This window comes from Gigantopelta aegis, chromosome 12 (genome assembly GCF_016097555.1).
Source record: "Gigantopelta aegis isolate Gae_Host chromosome 12, Gae_host_genome, whole genome shotgun sequence".
Classification (NCBI taxonomy): Eukaryota; Metazoa; Mollusca; class Gastropoda; order Neomphalida; family Peltospiridae; genus Gigantopelta; species Gigantopelta aegis.
The window spans coordinates 4701547-4718295 of NC_054710.1; the positions used below are offsets into that span (position 1 = coordinate 4701547).

General features: G+C 36.9%; 1 protein-coding gene across 1 annotated transcript in view; it reads left to right on the forward strand.

Annotated features, from left to right (window-relative positions):
* The first annotated feature begins 2610 nt into the window (after nucleotides 1-2610).
* The window catches only part of LOC121386813, a 29964-nt gene continuing 15825 nt past the window's right edge, over nucleotides 2611-16749 (forward strand). The window contains exon 1 of the mRNA XM_041517823.1: nucleotides 2611-2638. The gene's annotated coding sequence lies outside the window, so the exon portion shown is untranslated. The remainder of the gene's footprint in view (nucleotides 2639-16749) is intronic.

Sequence of the window (16749 nt, forward strand, 5' to 3'; positions counted from 1 at the left end):
TATTACTGGGTGCATATCTTCTGTACATCACACGGCTGATTTACAGATACCGGTACTCTTTGTATTACTCGGTGAACATCTTCTGTACATCACGCAGCTGATTTACAGATACCGGTACTCTTTGTATTACTCGGTGCATATCTTCTGTACATCACACAGCTGATTTACAGATACCGGTACTCTTTGTATTACTCGGTGAACATCTTCTGTACATCTCACAGCTGATTTACAGATACCGGTACTCTTTGTATTACTCAGTGAACATCTTCTGTACATCTCGCAGCTGATTTATATACTCGGTGAATGTCTCCTGTACATCTCACAGCTGATTTACAGATACCGGTACTCTTTGTATTACTCGGTGAACATCTTCTGTACATCTCACAGCTGATTTACAGATACCGGTACTCTTTGTATTACTCGGTGCACATCTTCTGTACATCACACAGCTGATTTACAGATACAGGTACTCTTTGTATTACTCGATGCATATCTTCTGTACATCACACAGCTGATTTACAGATACCGGTACTCTTTGTATTACTCGGTGCATATCTTCTGTACATCACACAGCTGATTTACAGATACCGGTACTCTTTGTATTACTCGGTGAACATCTTCTGTACATCTCACAGCTGATTTACAGATACCGGTACTCTTTGTATTACTCGGTGCATATCTTCTGTACATCACACAGCTGATTTACAGATACCGGTACTCTTTGTATTACTCGATGCATATCTTATGTACATCACACAGCTGATTTACAGATACTGGTACCCTTTGTATTACTCGGTGCATATCTTCTGTACATCACACAGCTGATTTACAGATACCGGTACTCTTTGTATTACTCGGTGAACATCTTCTGTACATCTCACAGCTGATTTACAGATACCGGTACTCTTTGTATTACTCGGTGAACATCTTCTGTACATCTCACAGCTGATTTACAGATACCGGTACTCTTTGTATTACTCGGTGCATATCTTCTGTACATCTCACAGCTGATTTACAGATACCGGTACTCTTTGTATTACTCGAGTGAACATCTTCTGTACATCTCACAGCTGATTTACAGATACCGGTACTTTTTGTATTACTCGGTGCATATATTCTGTACATCTCACAGCTGATTTACAGATACCGGTATTCTTTGTATTACTCGGTGAACATTTCCTGTACATCTCACAGCTGATTTACAGATACCGGTACTCTTTGTATTACTCGGTGAACATCTTCTGTACATCTCACAGCTGATTTACAGATACCGGTACTCTTTGTATTACTCGGTGAACATCTGTACATCTCACAGCTGATTTACAGATACCGGCACTCTTTGTATTACTCGGTGCACATCTTCTGTACATCTCACAGCTGATTTACAGATACCGTACTCTTTGTATTATTCGGTGCATATCTTCTGTACATCACACAGATGATTTACAGATGCCGGTACTCTTTGTATTATTCGGTGCATATCTTCTGTACATCACACATACGCTTTACAGATACCGGTACTCTTTGTATTACTCAGTGCATATCTTCTGTACATCTCACAGATGATTTACAGATACCGGTACTCTTTGTATTACTCGGTGCATATCTTCTGTACATCACACAGATGATTTACAGATACCGGTACTCTTTGTATTACTCGGTGCATATCTTCTGTACATCACACAGCTGATTTACAGATACCAGTACTCTTTGTATTACTCGTGTGAACATCTTCTGTACATCTCACAGCTGATTTACAGACACCGGTACTCTTTGTATTACTCGGTGAACATCTTCTGTACATCTCACAGCTCAGTTACAGATACCAGTAATCTTTGTATTATTCGGTGCATATCTTCTGTACATCACACATCTGATTTACAATAGTTGTCAGCTCCTCCTGAAGATAATGTTGATCTTCAAATCACTTCAAACTGTTTGTAAAAAAAACAAAAACAACAACACAATCAATCAAACAAACAAAACAAACAGAAAAAAGATCTGTACAAGGGTTTCATATACCTCGTGTGGCCATCTTGAAATTCAAAATAGTGATCACCAGGAGTTATTAATATTTTAGGTCCTGATTTTATATTGACCCTTTTGGGCCTGAGCCACTGGACTTGAAGGAAGTGATACACAATATAGGTAATATGTGCAATTAGCTTATAGGCCTATCAGATATAATTTATTTTGGTGTTTCCTACAGTGACAAACTTGAACTAAAACACGCGTAGTATAGGTTACTCAACTGAAACACAATTTGTGATGTGCCAATGATGGTGTCGCGCACTTTATGGTATAAGTAGCCTATAGCCCATCCCATCATTCTATAAAAAAAAAAAGAAAAAAAAAAGTGTTTTGTAAATAATTTCAGTTTGGTTTCATGTAAGATGAAAAGTAAAAGTGGTTTGGAAATAACAAAATCATACTATTTTTATATGTAATATACAAATCAATCGTATCAGAAATAAATAACTTGTAGTACATTTTATAGTATGAAAAAAGGGTATTGCCTGTGGGACGGACTATAGACTAACCAACATCCTCCTCGTCACATGAGCTAGTGACGTCATATTTTCCCGCGTTTTGAAGACAACGGTTGTTAAACGTGAAGCGTTGTATCTTGTTTTGTGGGGTAAGTTTGAAAATAGTCAAAATGCTAAGGTCAACGATAGTCACTTTTCAAAGCCTTGTTCTGGCTTCATACGGAACAATTATATCTTACCGTAATTTCACTTCAAATCCATATAAATTATTTCGAAAATAATACTTTTCTTCTTTTTAGTTTTAAACAGAAACACAGTTAACAACTTACTCTCTCCCCCCCCCCCCCCCCCCCCCCCCCCCCCCCCATATTTTGTCTAGGCAGAAATAGTGACAAAACATATTACATTAGAATAGATTTCGCATGTAACCGTTACCTATATTAACTTCACTGAGATCTAGGACAAAAAGTAGGTAGAACAACGAAAAATTAAGAAATAAATATGTGGTCAAACTTTTTATTTCAAGCAAAAATATGTACCAAAAAATGTAAATTAATGAAAACCGGACGGAAAAATATTTAGTGGTTAGAAAGTTATAGCCCTTTGAAGTTTGGCGTGCTGTGAAATATGTCTGCCAAATTTGAATCGCTTTTCTAAACTTGCCGGTTAAACTCAACTACTAATCGCCATGTGTATATTTCACTTTAAAATCGATCTGAAACACGGCAAATATTATTCTGGAATATGTAATAGTGTTCTTGAAGCCACTGGAAAATGGTAACATATACCATTATAATGTTACAATGTAACCATTAACCCTAACGTCGTTATAAACGTAAAATCGGAAAATAAGCAATACAAAGTGAGTTGTTTTCACAACTTAATATATTTAGTTAGCCTATCAGGACAATGCAACGATACCCAATTTTTTTCCAACTTCTATTATGCATAAATAGTGAAACAGTGTTACATAAAAAATAAAGGCAGTGCACATGGGCGATTGAATGAGCACGTGACGAAAGCTAGTGGCAGGGACTAGTCCATTGTAATACAATAGGGTAAAACAGTCTATTTAATGATAGTGAAAATGTTTTGAAGAAAAATAAAGTTGGTGGTGGGGGAGGGGGTGACGGGTCTTTTGGGGGTGGTGGTGGTGGGTTTTGTTTTGTTTGTTTTATTTGGTGGCGGGAGTTCTTGATTTAAGCTGAGTAACAAAAAATACATTTGGAAAAAATATATAAAAGGCTGAAAAATATATATTTTTAAATGATAATAATACAAATGTGATTAAAGATAGTGAAAATATTTCGAAGAAAAATAAATGTTGTTGGGGGTGGGTGACGTGTCTTCTTTTTTGGGGATGGTGGTTTGGTGGGGGAGGTCTGATAATAATAATAATAATAATAATAATAATAATAATAATAATACAAATGTGATTATTGTATGCCACTGTAAATATAGATAGAAAATGTGCGTGTTCGTCTGGGTTATATGTTTTTTTTTTTTTTTTGTTGTTGTTGTTTTGTTTGTTGTTGGTTGTTTTTTTTTTTTTTTGGGGGTTTTTTTGGGGGGGGGATTTTTTATTTTATTTTCAGGTGGGGTTGGTGTTGTTACTGGGGTGGTTTGGGGGTGGTGGTGGATTGGGCTATTTGTTTTTGTTTTATTTATGGTTATTTATTTTGATTTGCCTGCCAGTTATGCTTACAATCATGTGTACAACAATGTCTTCATCTAACATGTTGGACATCTAGGCCCTACCTATCTTGAAAAATCGACATGCAAGACCAACATTATAAACATGTTTATACAAATACTAATGTTACAGTTAGGCCTACTAGGTCGATGTTTTTAGGATAAATTATTTTTGCTGTTATTACAGCAAAATTTGCAATTTAGCATGTTTATAATACAATTTAATGTACATATAAAATTAATTTGAAGCATTGAAACGAAATATTTTGTAAAACAGGCGCCTGTGCAGGAAACTGTGTAGAGGTCAAGACTGCGGCTAGCAAAGGTTTTTTGTGTGTGTTGGGATGGGGGTGGGGGTGGGGTCATGTTTCCCTGGAAAATACATTAAAAAAGAGCATGCAATATAGCATGTTGGGGAGGATACTGTGTGCTGATCGGAATATTACCTAAAATATCTAAAAAAAAAAATATTTAACTATTAAAATTGTGTTACTGTCACACACAATTCTTTATAAAAACTGTAGGTGTGTTTCTGTGAAGTTATGCTAATTAATGTGAGGCGAGATTGCAGCTTTAAAAAAAGGAAGACAATTTCCATGCAAGAAACAACCAAAACAATGTAATTGTGGGTGAGAGCTCGCTAGCTATAATGTATTTGGGCTAGATTCACCTCCGATATTTGACACATGGTCAGTTATAACAAAACGCAATTTCAGCAACTTAGGCCCTGATATTTATTTTTAAAAACTAAAACACATGTAACACACTAGGCAGTGCCACCTTGAAGCGATGTATTATGGGATTGATAAAATGGCTGCCGCCATGACTGCTGAGTCAACCCCAGTTAGGACGCCTTGCGCTCAAATGCGCTAGGGTGAAATGACTTGAAACTTCAAAGAAAACATAGAAATAGGTTCAATTTAACAACTGAATATGTGAACTCGATGTGCCGAAGTATAGAAATATATTCAAAATCCATTTGAAGTTCAGTGTTTTTCAAAGTACATTTAAAATATCACATTTCGTTATCAGTGACAAAATGGACCTTTCTCTATAATGAGCCACGTCTTAAATACCTCAAAACACTTCTAAAAGAAGCCATTGACGTCAGACGCCGCGTTAAGACAAAATTATCATGTGACCCTATCAGCTGTAAAAATGGCCGCGACGTCATACTTGTTACGCGACGTCATTGACAGAGCTCTCTTGAAAATCGTTATTGGTGTAGTTTTAACCGCATTACAAATTAAATATTTATATCTGTTGGAAAGACGATAAAACGCTGTGTATGTACATGTATTTAATATCACTGTATTTTATTGGGAAGCTGTAATATTTGTGTTGAAAAGTGAGTCATTTAAGCTGGTAGCAGATATGCAGCGCAAAGTGACGTCAAACTTTGTCATACCTACAGAAAGCGTGATTTTTTTTTTCCGTCTGCCATTTCGCGATTTCTGGAATAGTCCTACTCTTTAAGAGGGATGGAAGCCCCGAAGAATGTTACGTAATTAATATGACGTCATGATGACTGCTTATAGAGGGTTCCGCGATATGTGCTAAAAATAGCAATATTACCCATACCTCTGTGCGGCCGGCCATGATGGAAGGCAAACAATAGCGTTTCATTGTTGGCGGGGGTATTTGTGGACATTGAAAAGGCGTACGACATGGTCTGGCAGCGAGGGTTGTTAATTAAAATTTGTAGGATGGGAATCAGAGGAAGAATGTTTGGCTTTATTAAACATTTTTTTAAATATAGGACTTTCTCTGTTAATTTGTATGGAAAACTTTCACCCGTCCTTTCGTTGGAAAATGGTATCCCCAAGGGATCAGTTATAGCACCCACACTTTTTAGTTTTTGTATTAATGATTTGGCTAAGGTGCTAGAAACAAATAATAAAAGTATAGATACAAAATTGAGTGTTGGTCTGTTTGCTGACGACACTGCATTCTGGAGAGTTGGAAATTCATATGAAAACATTAGTAAAGATCTCCAGTCTCATTTAAATAGTTTAGATAAATGGTCTTCCGTCTGGGGTGTTACCATTTCCAAAGCAAAAACTAAAGTTATAGTATTTAGAAAAAATCAGCGTAAATTAGTTAATTCAGATTTAAAGTTAAAAGAAGTAGTCATAGAACAGGTACGGTCAGTCAAATTCCTAGGGGTGATCTTTGACAATGCCCTACATTTTGGGACTCACATTGCTGAGGTAACTGGCAACTGTACCTTTTATATTAACTGAATGAGGGTGTTGTCAGGTACACCATGCGGCGCAGATAGAAAAACTATGCTCATGATCTTTGAGGCCTTCATTGTGCCCAGACTTCAGTATGGAGCCATGGCCTTCAGCTGTGCTTCGCAGACTCAGCTTAGAAAGTTTGATGCAGTATATGGCAGGGCTCTCAAAATAATTGTACTAGTATTCCATATGATAGCATTATGGCTGAGTTGGGGATGCTTCCTCTTGCTCTTAGAAGGATCAGGCAGGGCCTTAATTATCTTAATAAAATACGTAGCCTAGTGCCTGATTCCCCTGTCAACCATTTAAAACCTATACAGATAGAATCTGTCGAGGAGAAGAACATAACTACTGTTTCTTATTTAAATAAATTTGCTAATGACTTTGGAATTGCTGGCCTGCCTGTCAATAGGGCCAATATTGACCCTGGAGATATATGGTATGCCAACAAACCAATAGTCAGTTACCACATCAGAGAGGAAATTATAAAGGTAGAAAATTCAGTTTTTAAAAGTATTATTTTTAAAGCAGTGGTGGGTGACTTTTATCCAGAAGAGATCCACGTGTTCACGGGTGGGTCAAAGGACCCTACCACTGGGAAAACAGGTATGGCCTTTGTGGTTAAAAATATAAATGATAAACCGATAGCTATTAGGGCCAGACTGTCGGATAATGTATCAGTATATACGTCTGAATTAATGGCCATCTTGTATGCCCTGATGTGGATTGAAAAATATCATAAAAATTATAGCCCCAATAGTTATGTCATCTTCTCTGACAGTTTGAGTGCCTTGCAGGCTATTGGGGGCTCCAATACTATCAGGCCTGAAATTATTAATTTTTTAAAATAAAAATTATAATAAAATAGTAGAATATAAAGTAATAGTTGCCTTCGAGTGGGTTCCGGCACATGTTGGTATTGGGGGCAATGAGTTGGCAGATGCCTTTGAGGGAATTTCTGTTCCATATAATTATAGTGAAGTGGAATCTATGTCAGAACCACACTTTGGTAGGCTGTGGCAAACTGAGTGGGATCACAGAACCAGAGTGTGTCATTCCACTATCAAACCAAAGGCGACAACACCTGGTCCAGTTTCTTTTAATGTAAAAGTTACAAAAATTATAACTAGACTACGTATGGGTGTTACGGTAGGCTTAAATGATATTAAATTTAAAATAAATAAATCTGATACACCCAGTTGTTTGGAATGCAATCAGGTAGAGGATGTTAGGCATTATCTATTTGATTGCAATAAATATAAACAAAAAAGACTGCAACTGGAAAATGTCTTTAGACACAACAATATTATATTTAATGCATATAATTTATTAAATCCTCAAAACAATTTTAAGCAAATAATAGACAGGTTGTTGATCGCCTTTGTGTATGAAACTAGTCCAAATTTAATTATAGTTTATATGATGGGGGCTGCAAGTGGTTAGCGAAATAATGCAGCCCTCTAAATATTGTATTAAATGGGCAACATGGGGGAGGGGAGGGGGGGGGGGGGTGTAGGTTAGATAATATACCACTTCCTGTTGCCTAATTATAATTTATAATAGATAATAATAATTATTGGTAAAGGGCTGTAAAGAGTTAGCTGAATAATACAGTCCTTTAAATATTAATTTATTTTATTAATGGCCGATGGTGGTAGTTAGATTAGGCCACTTCCGGTTTTTTTTTATTAATGTCGTTGACCGCGCCCATACTCTTACCCACAATCATATGCATCTTTTAAATGATCGCCTTGGGCGTTAGGCCAAACTAGACTTTGACGAGTTATGGCTTTTCTTTTTTGCTTTGGTGGCCGGTCTCTCTTAAATATAATAAATTATAATATTTGATAGATAGCGTCTTGTCGCTTCGAGGGAGTGGTTCCCCTTATTTTAAAATTTATTGTATTTTAAATAAATAAATAATCTATATTTATTTTTTAATGGTTATATATATTGTATATTTTAATCTCTTGTTTATGTGAATTTATAGTGTATAAATGGTGATGGGATGGCAGTGTATGAAAGTGGTATCGGCTCCTGGTTGACTGTTGGGGGATGTGTTACCTGGCAGTAACATTTTCCCCAAACTCGGTGACTGCTTCATATATTGTACATAACGGTCGAATTTTTAAAATTGATGTTTTTGGTTTTAAATTATTGGTTTAGATTACAAGCGTGCTCTTTTTTAATGTGTTGTTTTCTTATATATTTTTAATATTGAATAAAAAGAAATTGTAATTAAGTAGAGCGGTACGCTGCGCCTATGCCGACGAGGGAGACTAAATGTTCTTTATTCTTTGCCCCCCTCGATCGGTTTTTATACATTAAAGGGTCTTTTGGATGGTGTAACGTTTTTGTTCTCGAGTTCAACAGAGCGGCGCCTCGGGAATTCTGGATCGGCAAATAAGTTTCACTCACATCGGCTCACCGGACGAATTAAAAACTGAAGAATAAAATAATAATTGACATGAAGAAGAGGAGAATCGAAAGTGGAGGGCACTAAGGCTGGGGGGTCGGGTTTGGTGGGTGGGGGGGGGAGTGGGACGGGCACCGGAAGTTAAGGGTTTTGGCGCTAAGGCGTAGGCGATTAGGCCTAGGGAGAGTTAGGTTTGTCCGGGTGCGGTCCCCCCCCCCCTCTTTTTGGCCGCCCCCCCCCCCCCCCCCCACGCCAAGGTTACTGATAGAATTGAATATCCTCTTATAAGTTTAAATAATTATCATGCAGGGCCTTCCTGAGAACAAGGTTGAGCCCCTAATGTCACCAATACCTTTCCTTCTCCTAGGGCAAGTAATATATTTTTTTAATTTTAGGCAGCCCGATCAATTCGCGACCAAAATGATAATAGACTAGAGCATATATAATATAGTAAATAAAATTTAGAATTGCGCTCAAATTTGTTTAATTAACTTGGCCCCTTTATTTTATTTTTTATGATTTAGAATAAAAAGTCAAAATTGTCCCTTTAAGTTCTGTCCCAAGTCGGGCCTCTGGCATCCAGAGACGGGATTTGGGCTAGACATGCTCGAAACTTTAGTGGTATAGGAGCATGTTAAAATTTAAACAACAACACTCATTGTTGTATATACCGGCCTCGGTGGCGTCGTGGCAGGCCATCGGTCTACAGGCTGGTAGGTACTGGGTTCGGATCCCAGTCGAGGCATGGGATTTTTGATCCAGATACCGACTCCAAACCCTGAGTGAGTGCTCCGCAAGGCTCAATGGGTAGTGTAAACCACTTGCACCGACCAGTGAACTGGTTCAACAAAGGCCATGGTTTGTGCTATCCTGCCTGTGGGAAGCGCAAATAAAAGATCCCTTGCTGCTAATCGGAAGAGTAGCCCATGTAATGGCGACAGCGGGTTTCCTCTCAAAATCTGTGGTCCGTAACCATATGTCTGACGCCATATAACCGTAAATAAAATGTGTTCAGTGCGTCGTTAAATAAAACACTTCTTTCTTTTTTCATTGCTGTATACAAATACGAGCTTCGCAGTTTAAGATTTATAACTTAAGTCCTTTTAAATATTTTTGTTTTACTGTTAGTAGACACTGCATTATATTGATAACATGCAGGATTATTTTGATACACTGGATAAGACGGCAAAAAGCAGATATGGAAAAACTGGATATATTGGGAAGCAGGATTCGTACACTATAAAATCGCCGGTGGAAAATGGCTTCAGGATCCCCATTTCTATCAATCATTTACGTATGCAGATCTGATAAATTACCTGCCAAGCCCTTTTTATACGCTGAAGGACTTCCAGAATTATAAAAGTTTGGATGCATATGACCGTTTTGTGTGAGGTTGGGTGAGGAATGTTGGTGTTTACATCCATGATTCAGTCCATGTGATACGTGCAAGGGCATTCACAACAGCTTAATAACACATCGCTTTATTCGTGGATTATTTTCGATAAAGCTGGTAAAGTTCTTTGTGCCCATTGTAATTGTAAAGCAGGACTTGGCGAATCATTTTCTTATGTGGCATCCACGTTATTTTATATTGAAGCCAGTGTAAGGTTAAGGGAAAGCAGCACTGTGAAACAGGAACCAGCCTACTGAATGTTGTCTGCATCACGAACTTCTGTTGACTATGCACCACTTAAATTTTTTTTACTAAGAACTAAAAAAAACCCAGCTGGTGAGCAAGAAAAAAGTATCAACTGCTGTCCAGTCACTTGACACACTTTTTAATGTGGAAAATGAAAATCCTCAGAGTACTTTGCTCAAAGAATGTACCAGAACTACCGACTGATCCATCAATTCTGGTGCTACACTTGACAAATCAGATGAAGTTCCAGCACTATATTGTATTTCCGATCATTCAATGATCGCATGCGATTCAGGACACAAGCCATTTGAACGGTTTAATTTTTCTTGTATGAAATTAAAGAAAACACCCACTGGAAAGTGGTATTGTATTGGCTCTAGGAAGGGAGTGGCAGTGAAGAAAGTGAACTGTTTTAATAAAACTAAAAGAAAATAACTGTTCAAATACAAACTACTGTACACATTTACAGGTGTTTAGTATCACTGGTGATGGATTTATGAACATTGAATTTAATTATAAAACTATTTGAACTATACATGTACTTATTATAAATTATGACAAACACCAAAGAACTCACCAAAAAAAACACGTCCGCAGTTTTCTTATCAATACTAATTGATATGAAACCCAAGCTGCACTGATGAGCCCTGGGAGGGCGAAACGTGTACACAGTCAAAAAATGGGGGAACAAATTACAGGCCTCAATATTGCAAGTTACATTCAGTTATGATGATTATAATTTAACAACACTTTTTTAGTGATTAGTTATTTTGTCAGCACCTATATAGGTGTCATTACTTTGTTACATAGGGTCTGGGACGTAGTCCAGTGGTAAAATGCTTGTCTGGTGTGGGATCGATCCCTGTCTGTGGGCATATTCGGTTATTCCGTGTTCCAGCCAGTGCACCACGGCTGGTATATCAAAGGATGTGGTATGTGCTACCCTGTCTCTGGGATGGTGCATATAAAATATTCCTTGCCAGTGATAGAAATAAGCACAATGTTTCACTACTCCACAGGACAAGTACATCTAGAAATATACTTGTCCACCAATATTGTCACCTGTCCAACTAACTGGTTTGTTTTATTCAAGTACATGGACATTGGTTTTGATTGTTCGAAATGAAGATGCATAGAACAATACACAGAGGTGCATTTTATCTCCCAAAACTTAAGCCAAAGTGAAAGGTTTAGGCCAAAGCCTCCTTCGTCTTTCACTTTGTTCTTTAGTTTCTTCCCCATGGTGCGTGATAATGCTAGGAAGCCCCCCCCCCCCCCCCCCCCCCCCCCCCCCCCCCCCCCCCCCCCCCCCCCCCAAACAAAAACAAAAAAAAATAAATTTAAAATCCTTTATTGTCTCTCCCGTAGCGGGCATTACAACTGACAATGCCACAAGTAGTCGGCATTATGTTGGTTCAGGACGAATGAAATGTAACAAAAAGATTCGACAAGTAGGCCTAGCTATAGGTGCTGATGCCTTCCAACATGGCCGACCGCTATGGATCGTGGATAATCTAGAATGACGCGTAACCGTCTATACCTAGTTCACCAAGGTAAATATCTATGATCCGTTTTGTTTAAAAGTTGACATGTATTGGACATCCGCAATAAACATCACAAGAATAAATATCGTGCCGGAGACGTTTATCTTGATGAAGTAGCCTATACCATAGCACATGTCATGACGTTGTTAGCATTTGTCATATCCCTCCACCCCTCATGAATAATAGGCTACTCCATAAAAAAATGTAAAAAATCTTGTCTAATAGCCCGTCTCATTTTTCAAAAAATATATAAAACTAATTATTTTATTATTATATTATTATTTTTCTAAAAAATAATTTCACTTTGGTTTGATGTAAGACGAAAAGTAAAAGAGTTTAGGGAATAAGCAAAATTTTTTTTTTTTTAAATGCCCCCAAACATCATAACCTTTTTGGTGTGCAATTTACAAGGGGTCCATCCTAAACCGTATGACACGTGCTTGAACTTCGTATACCACTACCAACATGGCGGATGAAGCTCGCTTCGATACACGACGGTGAGTACATTTTGTCTTACCTGCTGCATGCTGAATGCCTTTCTGATTAAAATAATATTGCGATACGGCTCTAGAATGAATACTCTATTCATCTGTTTACGTAATTCTCTATTTTGTTCAACCAAGAAAAAAGCTATTGAAGAAAAACCTCGTTGTTTTGACGGTCAAAACAAACATGTGCCAAATATTTGGTGTTATTTTAATGAAACAAGTTATATTTATATACCTTGAAAGTGTCATGATGAAAGCTTGTACACCCTGGGAGCTAAATTATGCAAATATGTTTTGGAAAGTAATTTTATAATTTTTTATCAAGACATTTCTTGTAGTTTAGGCACATCTTCGTCTGCTCCCCCTGGTTTAAGCCAACATTTTGTTTACTTCAAAAAATTATATTTGAATTTGTACCCCTAAACTATCGTAATTATATTTTTCAACTTAAGGCGTGTTTTTTTCTTCAGTAATAGGGAGATACAAAAAGAGGCCAGTTAAGTTAAGCATTGACCAATAACGAAAGACACCTAGAAGATCCAGTTCTGGCAAAAGGCTGTGTAATCGTCGTACCTCAGACTTTACAAATTGCACATGTTTCCTCAATCCATTTAAGAAAGCATCTTCTATGTCAACACCTATAGATGTAAATCGTACATCCAACAAGTAATTTCCAACACCACCACAGCAGAGATCATCACAGAAGAAAGGTGAAAAGCGATTTAGGAAGACGTTGTCATTAGCATCTCAGAGTGTAAATGACAGTGATGATAATCATACATTTCAAGTGTTAGATAACCGTCCCTTGACGCAGACATGTATACTGATCATATAACAGAAACAATGTCACTTCAGAAGCAGTGTTCAAAATGGCTTTTGTTCCACAACCCCCACCCCCCCCCCCCCCAAAAAAAAACACAAAAAAAACACACAACAACAACAAAAAACACACAACAAAACAAACATTTCCTATGTATTATTTAAAGATACGCTAAAATGGCACTGTCACGGTAATTCATCCTGCATGAGGTATTCTGACGCCAACAAGGACTTGTTTTGGACAGGAACTTGTTTTTGGAGGTCAGTTTATCAGATTCATGAGAGGGTTTTCTCGCCGGGATATATCCTGGACCACCTCAAGGAGTTCAACCTGCACGTGCCAACTACAAGGTGGATGAAGGAAAGATACTTAATTCCTTCATTATGACTTGGAATCAAGGATAAATGCTCATGTGTTCAGATGTTACATGCAATTAAAATGTACACATAAACTAAGTTTCAACTTTTCAAATGTTTTCTTATTTCTAAAAAAACCCTAAAAAACACCAAAGTATTGTTCGAGACCTGTGAATGCTTATATATAATTGGTTTATGATTTGATTACATGTACATTTATATCAAAAGCTGCCTCAATAGTCTCTTTATCCTGAAACTGCTCGTGTTATATCACTGACACTATGTGATACCACTGGCAGCAGTAATGAAACATTTAGGTTATCACACTCCAAATGACAACCATCTCAGAGGCTTTAGATTGGATAAAAACGAATTGTGATGCAGTATTTTTAATGTGACGTCACAATTGTAACTCCTAATTTTTCTCTGTTCAGTTTAAAAAAATTAAACACAAAATTTAGTAGAATGGCAACAGAAATGTAGTGCAAATCCCCACATTTATGAAATAGGTTTCTCAATTCGTGAAGGTTGACCATCTTACTTATGTCACTCACGTTAGTTAATTTTTCAAACGTCACCTAAGACTAAAACCCATGTTTTAACTAACAAGAGTGAAATAAATACAATAATCAACCGTCACTCGTTGTGGAGCTTTCATGTACACAATACAAATTACGTCATATTGTCATTAAATTTTGTCTAAACACTTCTGAAAACCCCCAGATGTAGGTCAAGGGTCAATCAAGGTCACAGTAACCTATTCGAGATACACGGCATGCATCCATATACTAGGTTTGCTGTTTTAGGTGTCCAGTGGGGGACTAACAACAAACTAATACTACATTGCATTATAATGTCGATTTATTAAACAATATATAAAAACTAGATCATTCATTCCAATGAATCTGGAAACGCGGTGTCCTTGGGGACGACTCCTAGTTAACAACACTCGTCCACAGTCAGTGCACTGGTGTCCGCCTGGTCTGCCGTGATGGACAACCACATGTCTGCGGACAGCAGACCTTCCAGAGTATAGTTCGCCGCAGTCTTCACAAACTGTTCTGAAAAACTAAATTTGGAACATACGATTAGGTGTCCTAAACCCGTGGGAGTAGACGAAGATATGCCTAAACTATAAGCAAATTATTGGATGGATAATTATATAATGACGTTCCAAAAGGTATTTGCTTAATTTAGCTTCCAGGGTATACAAACTTTCATCAAGACACCTTTTAAGTGTATAAATATAACTCGTTTCCTTAAAATAACACCAAACACTTTGATCATGTTTGTTTTGGCCGTCAAAACAACGAGGTTTTTCTTCAATAGGTTTTTTTTGTGGTTTAACAAAATCGTGAATTAAGTAAAAAAAAATGGATAGAATATTCATTCTAGAGCCGTATCGCAATATTATTTTAATCAGAAAGGCATCCAGCATGTAGCTGTAAGACAAAATGGACTCACCGTCGTGTAGAGAAGCGAGCTTTATCCGCCATTTTGGTAGTGGTATACGAAGTTCAAGCATGTGTCATACGGTTTAGGTTAGACCCCTTGATTTAGAAAAGGATTGGCTCAGAAATAAATAGATTGCAGTAAATTCCATAGTGTAAAAAAATGCGTTCCCTACGGGTAGTACTATAGCATGTTTTATTTGTCCTAGGAGCCGTTCAAATATTACGTAACGCTATTTTTGTCTAAATTAGACACCCACCCACCCCCCTTGTAACGCCCGTAATGCTAGACCATACACCCCCAAAATATTACGTAACGCTCGGAGATACCCCCCCCCCCCCTCAAAAAAAACAAAACAAAAAAAACAACAACAACGACAAAGCAACGTGGCAATGTTTATTTATACCCATGTGTACTACGATGACATCATTAAAGTGATGTATTGCTGTATGATGGAAACAAAATAATATATATGGGTCATTCTACAGAAAATGTCGCTTTTATGTCACTGCACAATTACTGTTTTATTTATATATAGAAAAATAAAGTTTTTGTCTTTAACGATACCTTATTAATAATATCATCTCTGGTAATCAGCTTTGATAGAGATTTTATTCGAGATTAGTGCAACATGTCATTGGTGTTACCTGTCCTTAGCATAACACTATACATAACATGCACTGTTAAAATATATAATAGAAGACATAACACTGAATACCTTTACTGGCGGCTGACATACTCACTAAAGAAGGAATCTTGTAAATACTTTCTGTATTCAAAAGATGGTAGGCAATATAAGCTTGTCCCTGGAGTTTTATGTCATTGGTGTTACTGCATACACACAAGAAACTAAATGCTTTCTGGATGGAACATTCCACAGGTAGACATCGGCCATCAAACGTATTTCTCAAAAACAGCAGACATATAAACAGTTGTGAATAGTTTTCTTTAAATGTCATGAATGTGTTGTCAAAATATAATGAATGAATGAATGTTTGTTTAACGACACCCTAACACAAAAATACATATCGGCTATTGAGTGTCACACATGGTAAGACAAAGGTATGTTTATTCACTGTCATTGGTGTTACAATCGTATTTATGTAATAGTTAAAAGGAAAGAGTTAACTCTTTTGAATAATGACGCAGTTCGTATGATTTATTTGTTGAATAGTGACAATATGTTTGATTTGCTGTATAGTGTACGTGCTGAACACATTAGAATGACATCACGCATTTATAAATTGTCAATTTTCTGTAAATTTATTATGAATACCTTTAAGTCCCCCGGCTAAAATACCTATATGGATATGTAGTTTATGTATGTATGTATGTATGTATGTATGTATGTATGTATATATAAATATATATATTTGTTTATTTATTTATTTATTTATCTGAAATACTTATACGTTTGCCATCTTGTCAAAATATATGTATATATATATGATTCGTCACGAGTATTTTTTAATATGGAAAATATCAACCGAGTCTATGTTAATCGGTATTTGTCGAGGCTATGCCGAGACAAATACCGATTAACTAGACGAGGTTGATATTTTACATATTAAAAAACACGAGTAGCGAATTCTATTTATCCTATAACACTTCTA